This window comes from Nanorana parkeri, unplaced genomic scaffold (assembly GCF_000935625.1).
Source record: "Nanorana parkeri isolate BGI_ZX_2015 unplaced genomic scaffold, ASM93562v1 scaffold733, whole genome shotgun sequence".
Lineage (NCBI taxonomy): Eukaryota > Metazoa > Chordata > Amphibia > Anura > Dicroglossidae > Nanorana > Nanorana parkeri.
Window position 1 is genome coordinate 88,141 of NW_017307001.1, and position 19,885 is coordinate 108,025.

The following is a 19,885-nucleotide window of genomic DNA, read 5'->3' on the forward strand; positions in this document are numbered from 1 at the left end:
ATGCTCCGATACCGATACAAGCATCGGTATCGGTGGCGATACCGAGTATTTACATGAGTACTCGTACTCGTGCAAATACTCCGATACAAAACCGCCGGACCTCCATAGCGTCTTCAATGAAACGAGATGGCCGCAAACTCCTCCTCCAAGTCCTCAGTCATCTGCTCCATTCTGACCTCTTCTCTTCTCTGATTGGCCGATTGGATGAAATCATAATGATTTCAGGACAGTGGTGGGGATCCAGAGCCAGATCCCAGCTGCAACTTCTGCAACCCTGGTAGTTCTTGTGAAAATGCCAAGTATCAGCACTGGTATCTGAACTGGTATCTGTGCATCCCTAATTCTTGGTGATGTCTCAGAAAAACTAGACTAGCATACTATGGTAACCAATTTTATTTTAGTTACAACATTTCATACAAAATTTGTATAATCGCCATTTTCTCCTCTTACAGGACTACCAAGAAAATATTCAATTTGATAATCCCAGCTAGGCTTCAAATCCAAAATAAATTGAAAAATAGTTTTTCAAAATAATATTAAAGCCCAAGAGTGCTCTTGTAATGCAACAGAAACACTGCTGACTGTGCCATAACTAGCTTTTCTTTGCTTCCGGCAAGTGAAAACCTAAAGTGTTTTGAACACCCAAAATTAGCTCTTAAAAAAGCTGTGTGTATCAGGTGGTAAAATGTTCTAGACAAATATGTCATGCCTTATATCAGCTGATATTCCCTTAGAAAGAACTCCTGGAGTTAACATGTTCTACTTTATGGTTATAGCTGTACACCATGTGTACAGATCAACAATTTACCCCAGCCTCTCACCTAAAAGTATAGAAATGGTACTCACCCATCAGATAAAAGACTGTAATTAAAAGGGACTCTTTTTATAGTCAACTCTTGAATGTCAGTTTTTAGATTGAACAAGATGAACAGTTCACATACACGATCTGCTAACCTTTAGAAAACGTCAAGTGACGAAACGCGTCAAGGGGCAGATCTTTTCTGACACGAGCAGCTTGGTAGTGTGTCTGTCCTAATTGATGGTCGGGCCGGCCGAAAATTCCTTTTAAAACATGTATGTGAACTGTTCATCTTAATAAAAGCTTCGTTATTTGATACTGCACCATGGAGGCTGTCTCTCTCTTTTGAATCCCTTCTGATTTACCTCCGGGACTGGGAGAAAAACACATCAGTAACCTACGAGCAGAAGGAGCCGGGATCTAACTGGACTCACTGCAGTGGGACGGGCGAAGAAACTTGCTGTCATCCGCTGCACTGCCGGGGAATCCTGCACGGATCGGGGAGCTGAGGAACTGGACCTACACTTATTGAGACGAGCTTGCTGTTCATACACCATCTGGTGAGTTACCATCGCTTAGGGGGGCTAAAGATCGGGCAAAGAAGACATGTGGAATTAGCACTAGAATATATATATATATATATATTTTCGTTTTTTTTCTTCAACCCTTATATATATTTTCATTTTTATTTTTATATATTTTTTGAGCTTTTCTCGTTAGCTCACATCACGGACTGATTGATTGATTTTTTTTGAAAGATGTGTATTACTCAATACCAACACCAATATATTTTTGATTGACGTATTTGATCCACTGATTTTTTCGTTTTTCTGATTCTTGTTTCACTGTTTTTCATTTTTGCTATTTGCACGATATCACGCACCTATGAGATATTTTAATAATTTTAGTGTTTAAGATTTTTAATGTTTGGTTTACATGTTTTAGCCAATGTTACACGTTCACATCTGTATTTTTTTCACTTTGTGGTTTGCATACCCTGTCACATTGATCAATTCACCCTGGGACTCTACGGGGGAATATAGTTTATAGGAGGTTTATGGTTACACATTAGCACATAATTCCCTGGTTTTTATTCATATATTTTATTCATATATTTAAAAAAAATTTTTTTTAACCTTTATAGGATAATAACATTACAGATGTCAGATACTTATAATAAAGTTAGCAGCCTCTATAAAACAAACATGAAAAACTAGTCATTGTGTAAATTAGTCAGATGATCTGCATGGTTGGTCAATGGATTCCTGTGCCCACGTAACGGGTCTGCAGACTCGGAGAGCACAGAATTCAACATATCCATACCTACCAACTTTCTGTGATAAGAAAGAGGGACACCTTTAGGCAATGGACACACCCCGACCATGCCCACAGTGATGCAGACCATTAAGAATTCATATGCCAAAAATAACTGGTACAACCCAGAAATGTTTTTCCATCATAATTTTTCTTTTATACTGTCTTTTCAAAATAACAAACAAGATAATAAAGAGATAGGATGAAGGTTTTAGTGCGTAATACGTTTTTTGGTAGTTAAATATTACCTGTTCATAGATATCTGCACATAGGACCAAAAAGAGGGACAACTGAGGAGGAAAGAGGGACGGAGGGATTTGATTCCAAAAGAGGAACACTCCCTCCAAATGAGGAACAGTTGGGAGGTATGCACATCCTGTACCAGGATATAGCTAGACGCCTTGACACTGCTGATTTTAGAAGATTGCTGAATCCCAGACACAATATAAATCTGGCCAAACATGGCTCAGATTTAAGCCAATTCCTGCCACTCCCCTGGGTGGGTTTTGCCACAGTGCACTTCACTCACTGTATAATGAGGCAGGGAATGGCACTGATGCCCTAATATGTAGGCTTTAACTTTTAAAATGTAGATCATTACCTAGAAGATGGCTACATAACGGAATATACTTTTTTGTTATATTTACCCACGGTTCAGCTTCAAAGGAGTTATTTTTTTAATCCATATAACTTATTTCATATTCTTCCCCCCTTATTTTACGTGATGTCTTCACAAGCTAAATAATTTGTATTTTTTATTTGATTTAAAGCAAAGAGCAATGTATACATTGCTTATTGGCTACTGCTCTGTGTCTGACTTCAGTACACTGGCTCTCTGAGTCTGGCTTTATGAAACCCTAAATCACAAGAAATGTTATGACTTCTTTTAAAGAGATAGCATTGTAGTGTATGCATATATTCTGGCATACCCTCCTTCTTGTGCCAGTGTTCCTTCTAGAACAAATTCAGCCATCACTGATTTTTATGTACAAGAAATTCATGTTTGTTGTCCTATTGCAGACACATTAATCTAGTTTTTATAGAAGTACAGTTTCTAATTAAAAGGTTAATATGGTCAGTGTTTGTATGAGCCCTGTGCCCCTCTCCTCTTGTAAATGTCGCCCTCTCCATCAATGGTTCCATCCACCTTTCCTTTTATGAGGAATCATTTACTACTCATACTGTTTTATCTGCATGGGAGGGAGTCTTTGGCTCCAATAGCTTAAATCCTTCCAATGAAAAAAGAGAGAGAGCCTAGAGATATCCATTTTGTTGGTGTGAAAACATAATGTGATATATTTTTTTTATAGCTTTTAAAAGTAATGAGTGAATTAGGCTTGAGGGTATCTTAAAGAAAAAAGAAAAAAAAAAACAACAAAATGTATATATTTAGGGAAGCCAGCAAGGATATGTTATAACAGTCTCATTCAGAAATATAGAAAATGGAGGCAGTAACAGACTAATATTGAAAGAACATTACTTTCTGATTTCTACAAGCTTGACATTATGGGGTCTATTCACTAAGCTGCGAAGGATTTAGCCATAGCTTCGGCTGATCCTTCGGTTAGCTTTGGCCCCATACATCTGTCATTACTCTCCTGGATTTCTGGTAGTCTAATACAACTCCCTGCCGCCCGGGAGAGAAACACTTTCTCCCAGAAAGGTTCACTCTGCTCGATCGAGCAGAGTAAACCTTTCCCTGCTCAGGTTTTTTTTTCTTTTGACATCGGAGACGGTGGCTGCCGTCAGAATAAAAAAAAAATCACCATATGAATGCATAGCTAGATTCCTATTGGCTATTGCAATTTGCAATAGCCAATAGCAAACTAGCTAATGCACCTCCCCCCTGCTGCTGTCAATCAGCAGAGGGGGACCTGCAGTTCTCCATCCCCCACAGAACCGCCCGGCCAATAGAAAACAGTTGGGCGGAGCTAAATCTCACTGCTAGCTCTGCACAATCGTTTTCAATTTTTTTTCTTTTTTAACTATTTTTCTATTCTGCACGGTACCACAGAGGTACCGAGCAGAACAGCCGAGCCGAATGCCGCTCAGCGGCATTCGGCTATTTACTCACTGCTGTTCAGCATCTATGAGAATAGGCCGAACAGCAGCGAGGAGCCTGCAGGAGGTTCGGCTCAGCCGATCCAGATGTTGGATCGGCTGAGTCGAACTCCTTCTGCACTGAGCATGTTCGGCCGACCCAAAGCCACCCGGTGTACGGCTGATTTCAGTCGATTGTGCGGCTGAAATCAGCTGTACAAGCCTGAGGTGAATAGCCCCCTATATATATTTTTTTTCATTTTTAATGTTTCTGTAATTGGGATCTTTAACCAGTTGACATCCACGGTGTTAAACCCCCTTCCCATCCAGGCCATTTTTCAGTATTCAGCGAAAAAAAAACCCGGCAGCGCCGACCGCGCACGCGGGGGGGTTGCCGCGAACGAGCACATATAGGCGATCGGCGGGCTATGGACCCGCTGATCGCCTATATGTGAAACACACGGTACCGGGTGTTCGCATTGGACGGGTCTTTTCTGCCCGTGCGTGCCCGCTAGGGGGCACGCGCGAGCAAAAAAAAAATACCGTCTGGCGACGGCAACCCGCCAATGCAGCAGTGCCGTCCGTCCGTTTTTCTACTACGGGCGGACGGCAAGAGGTTAAATACAGCTGAATAATGCTTAATTTGAATATTTATTTGCATATGCCTTATATTTTATACTAAGAATTGTTTATCTTGCTCTGCAAAAAGTGTTTTTGAATTATATTTTACTTTATATAATTACATTAAGAAAGAAGGTTGTGGTTAAAGTAGTATTAGGCTAGGTTCACACCTGCACTACACCACACGACACCCGGGATGCTAGTTCCAGGATTGTGCTGTCCTGTACAATGCAGGCAGTGATTGCTGCACGACCCCATTGATTTCAATGGGGTGACATCAACGTGGCAATTACAGAAAAAAGGTACAAGTACCTTTTTTCTGCGATACATTACGTGCGGCTGTTTTAGCGTATTTGTAAGCACGGGCGGAATTGCGGTGGGAAGCCGCACAATTTGCCCGGTGTGACTGGGGTGCCATTATAAAATAATGCCACCGCCAGCGTGATCGGTTCATTCATAACTGAGGATATAGTACACATACCATGTCCTCAATTATCTACAAACACTCAGCGATCACTGATCGTGAGTGTTTTCACTCGCTCTCCTCTCTCTGTCACATGAGGCTGAGCGAGCGGTGTTGTGAGGAGAGCCCAGCCTCCTGTGACAGTGCATGCTGTCTCCGCCCCCACCCCGCTCTGCCCGACTGTGATAGGCGGCTGAGCGATGTGGGAGGAGAGACAGCGGGCGCTCACAGCGCTCTCCTCCCGCAGCGCTTGGCTGGCTGTCACTTTCTCTCGTCCCCGCTGGGACACAGTGCAACGCCCAGTGGGGAGGAAAGAAACCTGGGATGCGCCGATGTATCATCAGGAAAATGGCACTTTCGGCATATAGCCAAAAGTGCAATTTTCAGCCGATTATTTTTTGGCGGCCGATATATCGGTGCATCCCTAGTTGTTACTCTCCCTTACTCTATCCAAAACTAAAAAAAAAACAAATGTGGCTTCACTTCTACTTTAGTATGTAATAAAGCAGTAACAGTCTACACATTTTAGTGAACAATTCCTAGTTTCTAATTAAATGTACAAGTACAGGCTCCCTGTGTGTATATATACAGCGGTAGGAGGGGTTCAGTAAGGCCTGTGACATAGCTGTGTTCTCCAGTCACTATAGATACAGTATTTATGTATTGTAATTGGCAGAAATTGGATCACGCACTTGTTCTGCCTTCCCAGAGAATGGCAATGAATAAAGGAGGCCAGAAGAGAAACAGATTGAATGCTGCCTCCTAAGAGAATATTGTCTAAAGTGATTCTCATTCTCATCAAGCATATTCTCATACCTGTATGGGACTTCAAACTTTTTAGCTTAACTATCATTTCTTCCATACAGCCAATGAATTATTGATACAGCATACCATTATCATTTTCTTTCTGTGTTCACACTTCAGAAACTACACACAGCTGTGTTTGAGATGCTGTCCTAGGTACTATGATTGTGCATGGCTAAAATTGTAATTGGCAATACCCCAAGCTATTTTTTATCTGCAAACTCCTTCAATTATATTAATAGTAGAATAGATGGTTAAAGTATATTAAAAGCCAAAACCAGTTTTTTTTTCCATTTTGGATGGAGTAGGGAATGGTTCAAGATTTCTTTTCACTTCTTACCCTGTAGATAAAATAGGAAGTGAGAGGAAAATCTCTCCAAAGTGAAGTACATTTTATTTTAGACAGTGTGCATCTGAATAGGTGTCCCCATTGGGAAATTTCCCCCGATTAATGTTGTGGTGACAACTCAAAATGTAATTTTTTTTTTTACGTTCAGCCCCAATGACAAGATTCACCAGGACAAAAAGAGTAATTGACTCTTCCTAGCAATGACACCAACAGCAATAAAACCTAACCAGTGTTCTATTCTTTCTACTTTCTAATTCACAACTTACAAAAAGGAGTTGACTTTAGTTATATTTAAGACTGAACTACATGAAAGTATTACAATATTCAATAGGCAAATATGTCTAAATATGTGTATTCTAACTTAAATATTGATGTGCTCTGTGTATTTCTTTCAGATCTGTACAGTAATCCAGTGAGAAACTTTGCCTCTGAGCAGGAGATTCTTGTAAAAAGTCAGTGCTGCTCTCTCCTTGTGCACGGGGGCTGTTCTTGTATCTGCCCCTCCTACATCAAGGAAGAGTAAATCCCTCCAAATTGAGGGGGATCTCTGGTGGTCTGCAGGGCCAGGACTATTTTCTATCTATTCCTGTTCTGGTGACAAGCCAAAATTTGAATTTTGAACTGGTAATGGTTATCAGGACAAATAGAGAGGGTGAATCTCACTAATAGGGACAGGTGTCGTAATCCCTCTGCCATCTGGCTTAGTTCACACCATATGCAGTGTGTTCCGGTCCGATTCTGTCCAGAACGCACTGCATCGCATTTCGGCCGGCTCACTTTTTTGCTGGGCTGGAGGGGGCATGGCGGGCGGTACGGTGTGATCAAAATGCGGCAAGCACTATGTTGATCGCACCGGACTGCACTGCAGGCACAATGTGCCTTGCGATCACTTCAATGACCCGTCACCCCCCTCCAGCCTGGCAAAAAAGTGATCCGGCCGCAATGCGATGCAGTGCGTTCTGGCCAGAATCGGACCGGAACGCACTGCATATGGTGTGAACTAACCCTCTATCCAACACTAAAAACAAGTTTTGGCTTCAATTGCATTCAAAGCTAGACTTCAATTCCCACAAAAAAACCCTTCCCTAAATTTTCCCCCTTTATCCATATGCAATACATCGGCAGCAATATGCCCCTGTAAGCAGGCTACTGGCTGTTCACATATGTGAAGCCCACTGTTGGCTTTACACTGGAAGTTATTCGGGTGGTAAAGCCGCCTGATCAATTCCATGCGTTGGCATACATACATGTGCCACACCTGCCCAATATCCCTGCCAAGTTTGATCAGCTTCAGTGGGCTACAAAAGTGATATTAGCGGTTTAATAGACCACTGATGTCTCTTTAAAGAGGACCTGTCACCACTAAAGTGCTAACACATAGCTTCCTATGTAACAGATAAAGTAAAATAAAAATAAAATTAAAAACACCTTGAAATTTTTTTTTACATTCCCCACACCAACGTACATGTATATAGTAACGCAAACACATGCTGGATGTGCTTATATAGAAAGAACAGCAAATGCAACACACGTTAGGTATCTCCACACACGCTGGAGTGAAAGCCATAGTTCTAGGGCCATTATTCACGTTTATCTCTAAAATGACACTTTTAAAGTATCAACTATAGACAATTTTGGTTACAGTAGTTTTTTGCCAATTCATGGGAGCACACAATTTTAAAGTTTGACATGTTTATTATCTCTTTACTCAACAGAACCTCATCTTTTATATTTTACAAAATGGGAAATATATTGTGTTTATGTGCACTAAAATTAACTTGTAATTTTACTGAAAAAATGGTCTTTTGTGCTAAAATCATGCAACATAAAAACTGCAAATGCTACCATTTTATTTTACAGGGTCTCTGCTTTCAAGAAATATAATTCTGGAGGGGGGGATTTGAGTAATCTTCAAGCCTAAAATGTGCATTTCAACATGTGTACAATACCACAAAAACAGCTTTGGCAACGAAAGGGTCAAAACAACCAGTGGCCACATTGTATTAAACCATTCCCCTTTCAGGCCTAAATATTAGGACAGTTATAGATGAGAAAATTGATCTCTAATTTATTATTGATATGACATATCTAATTCTTTGCAGATGGGCCTCATTCTGTGCAGCTGATTTATTATAAAGTTAATCTTCTAATGTCAGCAGCCAGAATCAAAGATTGTCAATTCCTGCTGCTAATCAATCAAACAGCACTTGCATATTCAAACAGATCAGTGCAGCATTGTTGGCTTGTGAAATGTCAGCTTTGCTGAATCAATTTGCTCATCCCTAGTTGGGAGGAATGTGTCTATGATTAGTTTAGATCAAAAGGCAGCTGATGTAAGTCTAGCTAATTAAACCAGCCACTTATTTTATAATAATTATGTGGTAATACGTCATTTTATTATGTTTTTTTTATAATGTAGAATTTAGATTTAACTCTGTGCTGTGTAATCATTTTGAATCAGAAAAAAGAAACGCAGAAAGCAGGTTAGTCTTTCACAGCGGTAGTACATATAACTGTAGCTATAAAGTCATATACTTTGATTTGTTCCTGTAGGAAAGGTTATTATTGTTCATAGATCTATCCTTCTCTAATGTGAACACACTCCCTTGAGGTGAATTGATACAATGTGAGTATTTGGAGCAGCCTGGTTGTTTAAGAGAAATGTCATTGATTTGTAAGGTCTAACTGGCGAGCGCAGGACAAAGCTCTCATGTTATAAAAAGGACATATTTCAAGACCGTGCTGCTGATAGCAGGAGGTGACAAGCTATGTCATTGCTTTACAAAAAGAAAATGGGAAAAAAAAACATGGATCATAGCTCCTGGGCAATCCTGGGAGATTCTAAAGCTTGTGATCTATCAAAGTCTCAGATATATATATATAAAAAGGACATCATGCATCTCTGCTAGTGTCTTTCCTACTGTACTACTAATTTAATGCATTGTGTACAGCAGGGTCAAGCATTGGTCAAGCCGCCGAGGTTTGTTTGGCACTGGTGACCATTTGTGAGATGACATTATATTGGGCAACACCCAGGTGAGAATCAAATGGGCAGCAACTTAATAATTGTATAATATTGTCCTTACTCGTTCTGCTCTATTTGGGCAAAAACAATAGTAAGTGAAGCAAGGGCTATCCCTACTCTATATGTCGCCTGAGAGAGGAAGGGGGGTGCTGCTGATAGTGCTTCTTGGTGGGGGGGAGTTGGGTTTTGCTGATAGCGGTCATCTGGGTGGGGAAGGGGGGGACAGATGTGATGAGCCAGGCGGCTGAGTTAAAACCGTGCTATCAACAGCTCTCTGTTCAGTCATACCCAGCTCACTGATGTCACTGGTTGTCAGGAGCTCTTTGGGACGCCACCCAGAGCGCCCTGCTCATCTCCCTTGCTCATCTCCCTGGCAACCAGTGATGTCAGTGAGCTGGGCAGGAAGCCAGAGAGAATGTCATAGATTGCTAAGAGCTCTTAGCGAACTGGTACACTGTGTCCACCCCTGCTGTGTGTCTACATTAAATGGTTGCCATACTGCCAAGAATCATGGAAAACATTTGAGATTTCAGTACCTTTGTTGTGAAATTAATTTCTCCACAATGCCTGTAGATACAGAGGTGCATGATGATTTGTTTTAAACTGCTTTTACTGCTGGTACAAAATATGAAAATATTTTTGTGTGCATCTGGACACGGGCTTATTTTAATGTAAGGCCTTACATAGATCCTGCCTCTCCATCGTCATTCATCGAGAAGATGTCCATTCCTTGTGACAGAGTGCAAAATGCTGGATGATGTACAGGATCTGTACGGGCAAGGCAGCTGGAAAAAGTACATATTTACTCTCATGTATGCACATTCATGTCGTGAAAATGAAACTCATGCTCTTCTTTCCTAAGATAAATATGGGAGTAGATATTGCTGACCTTCTTTTGTAAATGATAGGTGCCTGGTTGTGTTGCTAAATTCAATACTTTACTTAAGGATTAGAGTGTGTTCGAAAGTGAATTTCACTTTTGAAAGAAAATTATCACTTACCTTAGTTAATCTGGTGAAAATTCACTTTCCAAAGAATACCCAAAGACATAAAGGGAATTTTTTTTTAAAAAACAAGATGTTTGTTTGCACATGATTGGATTAATGAAGTCAGGAAGAACTTCACCACATTCAACAAGCTAAGTGAAAATGTATTTGAAAAGTGAAAAAAAAAATCCAACAGCCTTTTAGTAAATCAACCCCTTTGAGTTACAGACTTTGAAAATGTATACATATCAAGTCTTTATTTGTATATTTATTAGAGGCTAATGACTCAAAGCATTAAAGCAAGAAGATCAGCATGATAGTAGGTAACTAGCATTGAGAAGTCAGCAATGGCAGCCTTAGTATTTTTGTTAGGAAGGGGTTCCTTTTCAAGAGCACATTGCATTATGCTTATTATAAGTATACTCCAAGGTTGGTAGACCCTATATCTGGTTCGCAGATGTCTTGCATTGTCTGCCTGGGAATGTATGCTGGTCCTGTTATATTTAAGTGGCCTCACACTGTAATGATAGATCTTCATGGTTTTAGTTTTCCATCAAAGGCTACAAAACACTGTTCTCACACAGGAACCCCATGGGATGTTCTCACAGGTGTGAAGGAAGCTTCTGCTGGTAAACAAGAAACTATTATTAGTTTAATTTATTGTCACTCTGTCCAATAAAAAAACATTAAAGAAAGCCTGCAAAAAAAGTTAACACTACTTACCTGTCCTTTTGCCTGTCACTCCAATCCTTCCTCACTGGCAGAGCTACAAGAGCCAGTAGAAACTGCAGTATCTGACAATTCCAGGTGTGTTGGATGCCTGTGTTCCCTACTGCTCACTGTGGTTCTACCTGCAGACCACTATGCCACTAGTGTGTCCCTGTACCTGTGTCCCTGTACCCATGTAGTTCTAAAAGAGAGAGAAGATTGGAGTGATGGGCTATCAACGTTCTTTTACAGGATTAATTTATCTTAGTGACTGAGTCACTTTAAGTTAACATCAGAGACAAATACAAAAATTATTGGGGGAATGTATCAGAACTGAAGCAGACATAATCTGGAGCAGTTGCCTATAGTAATCAGCTACTCTCTTATTCAGTTAATGTTTGAAAATGAAAGATATACGCTGTTTTGGTTACTCTGCACACCTGCTCCAGATTATGTCTGCTCCAGTTTTGATAAATTCCCCTCAATGAGTATGTGAATAGAGTAAAATGATGAAATACTGATGAGTAACAAATACTTAATGTGAACAGCCAAACTCCTGGCCTTTTCTGCTGCAATTACTTCTGCTTTTCCCCTCCAGTTCACTTGTTAACCAGGTAGACACCATAGTTATAAGATACAGTAGGAGTCATGGTATTGAACCAGATAGGTAGAATGTCCTTAATGAGCATGGCAGCAGCATTCTAGGTGAAGGAAGCTGGCATTAATCATTGCAATTGCCCTTGTAATTAGTGTGGGGCTTTTTTTGTGATATAGGGTATTTAACTAACAAGAAAAACATAACATACACAGAACCCAGCTAAACTGAGTTTACCAAAGCTGACAAATAATAATAAGTTAATTATTAACAAATTTAAAATGGTAAACTCCTCAGTCCTCGGGAAAGACATCCTCGAACTTGAGAAGGGAGAGAAGAGAAGCAGAGAAGGGCCACAAAATTAATAAAGGGGATAGAAGGTCTGAGTCTGGAGGATCGCCTCCAGAAATTAATCTTGTTCTCCTTGGAAAAGAGGCGCTTAAGGGGGGGCTTAATTGCACTTTTCAATATCATCCACATTAATGGACCACATTGTCATTGTTATAGACCACAGTGTCAGGAATTAAATGTAGAACTCTTTTGATGGCACAAGGTCACAACAAGAGGTTGGACGAGATGCAATTTAATCTAAGACTGAGCAAGGGTTTTTTTTTTTACTGTAAGAGTGGTAACAATGTGGAAGTCCCTTCCACAGACAGTGGTATCCACTGATAGCATTAATAAATTCAAGAAACTCTTAGATCAATTTACTTTTACAAGGATATGGGAACTATTGATGGACTTGTGTCTTTATTCAAGTCTCATAATATTACATTCCAACTCCATGTTTCATAAAATGATTAGAAAAATTATAATCGCCCAGCAGATTTGAGGACAAATATTGTAGCTCTGCAATCCAAAGCCAGTCCTCTTCAGGTTTAAATGATGCCTTGCTTGCCTCTCTGTCTCTAGTACTCTGATTGCACTGGCTGTTCTCCAACTCCAAATACATATATTTGCTCAGAAACTGGGATGTCAGATAGGTACAGCTTCAGGTTAGTAGGAGTGCACTTCCTTAAGCCTGTCATGCTAACTTTCTATACTTGCTACATCACCAAACACATTTAAACTTTCAATGAAGGTTTAAGTCTGATTGGTGGCTTGTAATTTGTAAATACTGGATTTTTAAATATAAATACTGTCTGTGAGAAGAAGCTTTTACCCCTGGGTGCATGTTGTAGGATTACGAGATCAGAGACACCTTTAAAAAGTTGTGACTGATTTGGAATTCTTTGATATTCAAACTTTTCTAATCCACCCTTTAAAGGATTACCATATAAAACAAGTCGTAGGCACTCTTCTCTACTATATGAAATGAGAAAATGAGAAATAATGTAGCAGGAAATCTATAACATGACATAAAATACTCAACATTGGATTGAAATGGTGGTGCATTTATTGTCGTGATACCTTGGTCTAAAAAAAAGTAGATTTCAGCATTTGTGGGGATGATCCAGGGCTGTTTATAGAAAGCACCAATGTGAATAAGAGAAAATAAGAATGTCTTCCTGTATTCTTGTTCGGAATATGAGAGGAGACATAATCTCTTTCCTGCACTTTATAGAACCTGTTTGCTCATGGCCTGCCAGTTAATCCTTTAATCTGCAGAATGGACCCTAAAGCAGAGGAAAAGATTTTAAAAAACTGAGTTGGAGGACAGGAATAAATAAATTAAAGGAAAAAAAACTTTTTGTCTTGTATGTGTGTGATGCCACTACCACAAATCTGCTTCATTCATTTAAAATACTTAGCTTAATCCCATCAAGCGCTAGCATCTGTGCTCAGTGACTTAAAAATCAAAATAGCAGTAATGAAAACAGGCTTGCATTGATTACATACACCACATTATGATAGCAAGGTAATTTAAAACCTTTTTTTACTAGTGGATTATCTGAGAGCTAATACCTCATAGACACGTCTGTTGTCAGCTTTAAACTAGCTGAGCACAGGGTATGTTTGAACTCCTATTTGTAACAATCCTTCTTCTATATAATATGTGCCTCTATAGGCACAAAACTGCCTCTTGATTTAGGGGTCAAAATGGCCCTAAACAACACATTCCAAAATATCTGCATCCACCTACTCTTCAAGATAAGGCTCCTCCACATTAAGTGTCTCATCAGACCCTTACAGCTAGGTGCAAAGTTATGATGTGGAACACTGTGCAGGTGCAGACTACTGCCTTCCCAACTGCCTGGTCTGTCAGTCATCCTGGAGGTGGAGGAGGAAGGATCGCAGGACTCCTCAGCATGGCCCTAAATTTTACTTATACTTTACACACTCTGTACGCTGTGCATACTGTGTCTTATCTCCTAGGTACTTGTGAGTGCATAGATTGTTCCTTTAATCGCTCACAATAAAAGTTGTTTTTATTGTACAAGATTGTTGCGTTCCCTTATTTTGTTTTGTTTTGTCTTGTTTGATGTTGGCATGCATGTCTGTGGGAGCTTCAGGATTGTTTATTGAATGCTTTAAGTAGGACTATGTATACTGCACATAATGGATGGGAGAAGGTTTTTTTTTTCGTGTTCCTTACACTTAGGGGACCTGCTATGCAACCCCTTGCTCCCACCTAGACACTTGCCAAAGCTCACCCTTCTATGAACAAATGTCATTAAAACCTTTAATTTAAACAGCAGCCCACTACATGACACAAACACATTTATTACAGTAGGGACCCTTACCTTGGTTGGTTTGGAGCTTTAAAAAATGGAATGGTCACTAACTGAAAATATGTGCAGTTCTCAGCTCTACCCCTATGCCATGTGCAGCAGTTTATGGCAACTCTCTGCATCACAGTGCAGTTTCAATAAATTCAATGAACAATTTCGGACTACATTTTTCCCAGCAGATGCACTAATCAAGTGCTATAAAGAGGTGTGGATTGGTTTATTTTATGTACATTTGGCCAGTTTAACTCACAGCAGGAGCTGACTAGATTTTGTTGTTGATACTTAAAAGTACAATATAAATACTTTTAGGGGCAAAAGTATGTGTGTGTGCATTCACCAAGGAATAGTAGTAAATAGTAGAAGTCTATTCCTTTCCTCCATAGTTGCAAAAATTGATCTAGGGAACTTCCATTTTGTTTCTGACATCAAGCTAAAGAATAACTCACTATAGTATGGAGAAAACATACCCCCCCACCCCAGCTTCTAGACAGATCTGTATGGCTAAAGCCCATTTGAACCTTTCTATGTAATTGTAATGCAGTCAAGCTGCCTAAAATGTAAAGGATGATAAGTCTTCTTTTTTTTCTTTTTCAAAGTGCTATTATACTTCTAGTTTTACTAAACTCCCCTGGCTGGCAGCACACGGAAGATTCAGATTGCTATTCTCACTTGCCCGATATGCTCCTTACACAGTGATCCAATTAACAATTTTGCTCAGGGAGGATGGGGGTTGTTGATTGGATCACAGTAGTAGTGACTGTGCAAGGGGTGTGTCAGACTGTTGGGGATAAGGACCACTGATCACACTAGGATATAAAAAAAAAGACTGAAACGTGTATTTGTTTGGCAACCTGACTGTGTTCAAGTAATACAAAGGAAAGTTCAGTTGACTTGAAACAAAACTTTTTAATATATTTTTATACAATGCAATGAAGTAGATTTCTTAATTTAGCCTCTAAAAGTTCTCGAACAACACCCAAGGCATGGAGTGCTCACATTTTATTGCACCAGCTGCTGACAGTCAATGATTTGGAAGACCACATGGAAGTAATATTCATTTCAGTGACCTGAACATGCTGTTCATATTTTTGATTAGCACTTAAAGCTGACATCTGCTGCCAAAACATGAAGGGTGTTATGGCAAGTGTTTATGAAAAGCCTGCAGACTCTACTGATCGGCAAAGATTGGTACAGCTTAAACTGCAGTAGTAAGCTGTGAGCCGTTCTATAATGTTCAGCATGAGCATGGATTTAAATATGCCACTAGTGACATCATAGCATGTGGCAACAGAAAAGAGCAATTTAAGTGTTATGTGCAGCCAGTTTACACTTGTGTAGCTTGGAAATCTGTTTTCCAGAATCATTAGCTATTTAATCTGCATTATTTTTTTTATGTTGTTTTTACTTATTTAAAGTGATGTTGTTGCTAAAATCTAAGAGGGAAGAATGATGATCTCTGTAAAGAAGATAGTAAATATTGACCTCTTCTACTGCCCGTGTCCTTGAACGCCACTGTAATGCAGAAAAAGCAGCACCTGAGGACTCTCCATTAACTGACACGTCCTTGATTGTCTATCTCCTGGTCCAGCGCCGTGCTCAGTGATCTTCTCTCCCGACCACTAGAACAAAACTGTATCCTAAAGTGATGTGGGTGTTGCCAGGCGTAATAGATGGGGACAGTGGCAGGCCAGGATATTGAAAATTCAGGAAGAGTCAGTTACTGAAAAGTCTACAAGTGCTAAGTTCTCTGCATTACAGTGGGATTTGGCAGTGCTGTCAGTGAGAGAGGAACATATTTACTATCTTCTATATACAAAGCAATTTTATTTTTTCTTTGAACTTAAAGACAATTTAAAGGCTCCCATATGCTATTGGGAAGATTAACACCTGGTTCACATCTTGGTGGCCCGGGACCACGCAACCCTGTTGATTTCAACGGGGTCATATCCACGTGGCAACCTTTTTGTGCGATAAGCGACCCGGGGTTATTTGCGGCCGCAATGGTGCGCGATTGCAGTGCTGCAACCATGGCATGCAACCGTGCGGATTGCTGGCCGTGATTGGGGTGCCATTAGAAAAGAATGGCACAACAAGCACAATTTGCATTTGTGCATGATTCCAGGATTGCACACGAAACAGCGCGGATAGCAGTGCGATCTCGTGAACCGGGCCTCAACCTCTTTAGGCCTGTACATTTCGAATAGGTTTGAAATGTGTACTTTTTTCCACATGTAATGGATGTCATTCCACATATAATGAACTGCTGAATGCCTTTGGGTTTGATTTAATAAAGGCAGATAGGATATTCACTTTGCAGAGGAATGTTCCCTTAATGCGGTAAATGTGGTGAAATCTCACTTTGCTAAGAATACCCAATCACGTGCAAGGAAAATGAAAACAAAACATGGGATATTTGTTTGCACATGATACAGTGATAGATGTCAACCCCTTTAAATCTAATGAATCCATATTTTATCAACGAGGTGCATTTTCTTGATTTTCTTATTTTCCTGCTGAAACTCACAATGCCTGCCAGACAACCAAGAGATATTATTAGCAGTAATAGCCTGAGTTGGTGAATGTTAAAATACAGTTTTATTAAATAGAAATACAGTACCTCAGATGACATTTTAATTGAGTTATATTTTTTTGTGAATTAGCCAATGATATATCTACACAGATTTAAAAAAAATAGTGCACAGTAAAGCACATACTGAACATGCAGGCCCAGGCAGAGGTTTGCAAACAGACATTGACATCTGCCTCAGTCAACTGAAGAAATTGAGCATAAGGATTGTATAGCTTCATGTCCACACAAGGGCAACCTAATACAAAGCAGAAGTACATGTGCAATACAGTTAACATGCACTGAGCATATTCCACCATTAAATAATAATGAATTCCTGCAGGTTGAATGCACTGATAAATTTAAGCATGCCGATAGCACCTGTAACTCCCATCCAAGCTGTACAACAAGAATAGAATTAACGTGCCTAAATATCAGAATCTGTTTCTCCATGGTATGTAATATTCCATTTACAAAGTGTAATTCTTGGCCCTTGTGTGACATCTTTACTGATCAGTTAACATCGACTTGAGCCATGACATCCAGGCAAGTGAAAGGAGTAATTAAATGATGCTCGTATTTCAGGTCAAACACAATATGAAATTAAATTACAGCCTCCCTAATTAAATATATGCAAAATGGAATCAGGTTAGAGTGTAGAACAGCCATAGAGACGGAATTAGGTTTTGACTTGGATGCAGAAGCAGCAGATGGCAGGCCTATGATGTAACCTGCATATCCTGATGCTAGGACAGTCTGTTCTGGAGGACACAGGCGTTTATAACAGAGATTACTGCATATTCCATTTGGAAGTTTAGCCCTGTGAATTTTTCAGGAAAAACGTTTTAGAAAACATTAAACAAGAAAATATAATAATAATTTTAAAAAAGTGAGTTTGTATATGTGTGTATATATACACACACATATATAATTATATAATTAATTAAAACATTGCAAAATTGTATTTATGCTGTAATGCAATTATGACATTTCTAGAGGACTGGACAAGGGGCCAGTCCTAGTGAAATATGTTAGGTTGGTGGCCCTTAGAGGAGATACTCCACCATTCAGACATTGATCAGTTTTTGACACTTGGTTGGCATTATATTATATTATCTACATGCTCCCCATTCAACCCACAGTATTATTATAGCATTTGGCAGGGGGAAATTGTCCAGCATTACTTGTACCACTCCGTGATGGCATGTGACCCAATGCAAAGAGCTGCAATGGAAGTTGATGGAAGATGTGAATCTATACCTATAATGAAAGGGCCATTTTCTTGTATTTTTCCTACAAGCAAAGTTTCTGGTCTTCACCTGGACTGACAGTAGCTGCTAAAAAAGAAAATTGTCTGAACACCAATCATTGATGTTGTCCTGACCTGAAACAGGTTTTAGCTCATACATTGGTGTCATTGGCACTAGTGCAGATACAGTTTAGGGACCAAAGGGAAACAGATACAGGCAAAAGGACAGGCTTAGAAAATGAGAGTACCCATCATGAGGTATTACAGCTAAATAGCACTTAATACACTGAGTGGACTATGGCCAGATATACAGAACCATGAGGGGGAGAATGTTGTCATTTTTTAAAATAATGTATTTTCTTATTTCTGTATTATAAGCTGGGTATACATGGGACAAATTTCTGCCGGTTCATCAGGAAGCTGTCCTCCATTCCACTCGGCATCCCTCAATCAGCTGATCGAAGAAGCTGGTTGGAAAATTTGAGCCAAATGGAGCTGGCATCCATCTGGCAGCTCCACTTTGGAGATTCCTTATTGGGTGCAATCTTAGAAGAATGTTCTTTTTAGGGTAGTGCTGTTACACAGGGGGCAAAGAAAGAAAGGGATTTCCTCTGCAAATGCATGCATTACCTTATATTACCTTGTTTTAGTAGGCAGGTTAGGAATGTGTGCAGGAATAACACAGAAACAAAACGGATACAATCCCTCTGATCTGATCTAGATGCCTAGCTACATAGATAAACAAATATACAAAGAAGCTACAAAGTTACTTTTTTTTGACAATAAAACATACTTATGTTTATATATGATCCAAATCTTATTGTGACAATTTTCAATGATCCAATTTTGTGTCCCTATATTCCTATCTCATATATATTGGTTGTATATGTTATAATACATGTTGTTTGGTACTATGTATTAAAATCTGCTGTAGGGGATTGGTTACTTGGGCTGCCATCTTCCTTTTTTCGCTCCAAAGGTAACCCACTAGTTAGGCTGTAGAAGGGGAGTGTCTCCCTGATATATGTTCCCCCAGTGAGCAGTGATTGCAATTGTGGGTTTAGTATCTTAGCAGCAGAGAGATTGTGTTCCTTCCTGTTGAGACTGAGACCAGCGGATATCTGCAGTTTCAACATCCCTTTGCGGAGGTGATAGAGCCCGTGGCCGGGGCTTGCTCTTCCCATAGTGCACTGCTATACTCTTCCTCTTGGCTGGATGTATGTCTTGTTCCATATCCTCCACAGGCATTCTGTGAGTGCAATATCATTGATTTATTCCAATAAATACTTATAAGTCTATTCACAAAAGGGTGAAGAGTTTGGAGAAGGCAGGAGAAGGGAACAATCTAGGCACAAATAGCTGATTAGGAAAAATTATCCAATTCAGCTCACTTTCCAGTTCAGCTATATTGTCCTAGACTGTTCACTTCTCCTGCCTTCTCCAAACTCTTCACCCTTTAGTGAATAGACCCCTTAGTATAATCATACTATACCAGATGGGTCTCTTTGCGGTTTCTTCCTTTTTGTCTTTTTCTTAGGCTAGGAATGTGACCTGGAGTAAGCTGTGTTTCTTAACTGCAGTTGAGGACCTGGCATTCTCTGGATAAGATAGACTTGAATCAGTTCTTTGGCAGGTTAGAGATATACAGTGTGTGTGTGTGTGTGTGTGTGTTTGTACACACACACACACACACA

The 19,885-nt window shown here is 39.8% G+C and overlaps 1 protein-coding gene across 1 annotated transcript in view; it reads left to right on the top strand.

Moving 5' to 3' along the window:
* The window catches only part of CLSTN2 (calsyntenin 2), a 725,439-nt gene that overhangs the window by 64,748 nt on the left and 640,806 nt on the right, over nt 1–19,885 (top strand). The gene's annotated exons all lie outside the window — the stretch shown is intronic.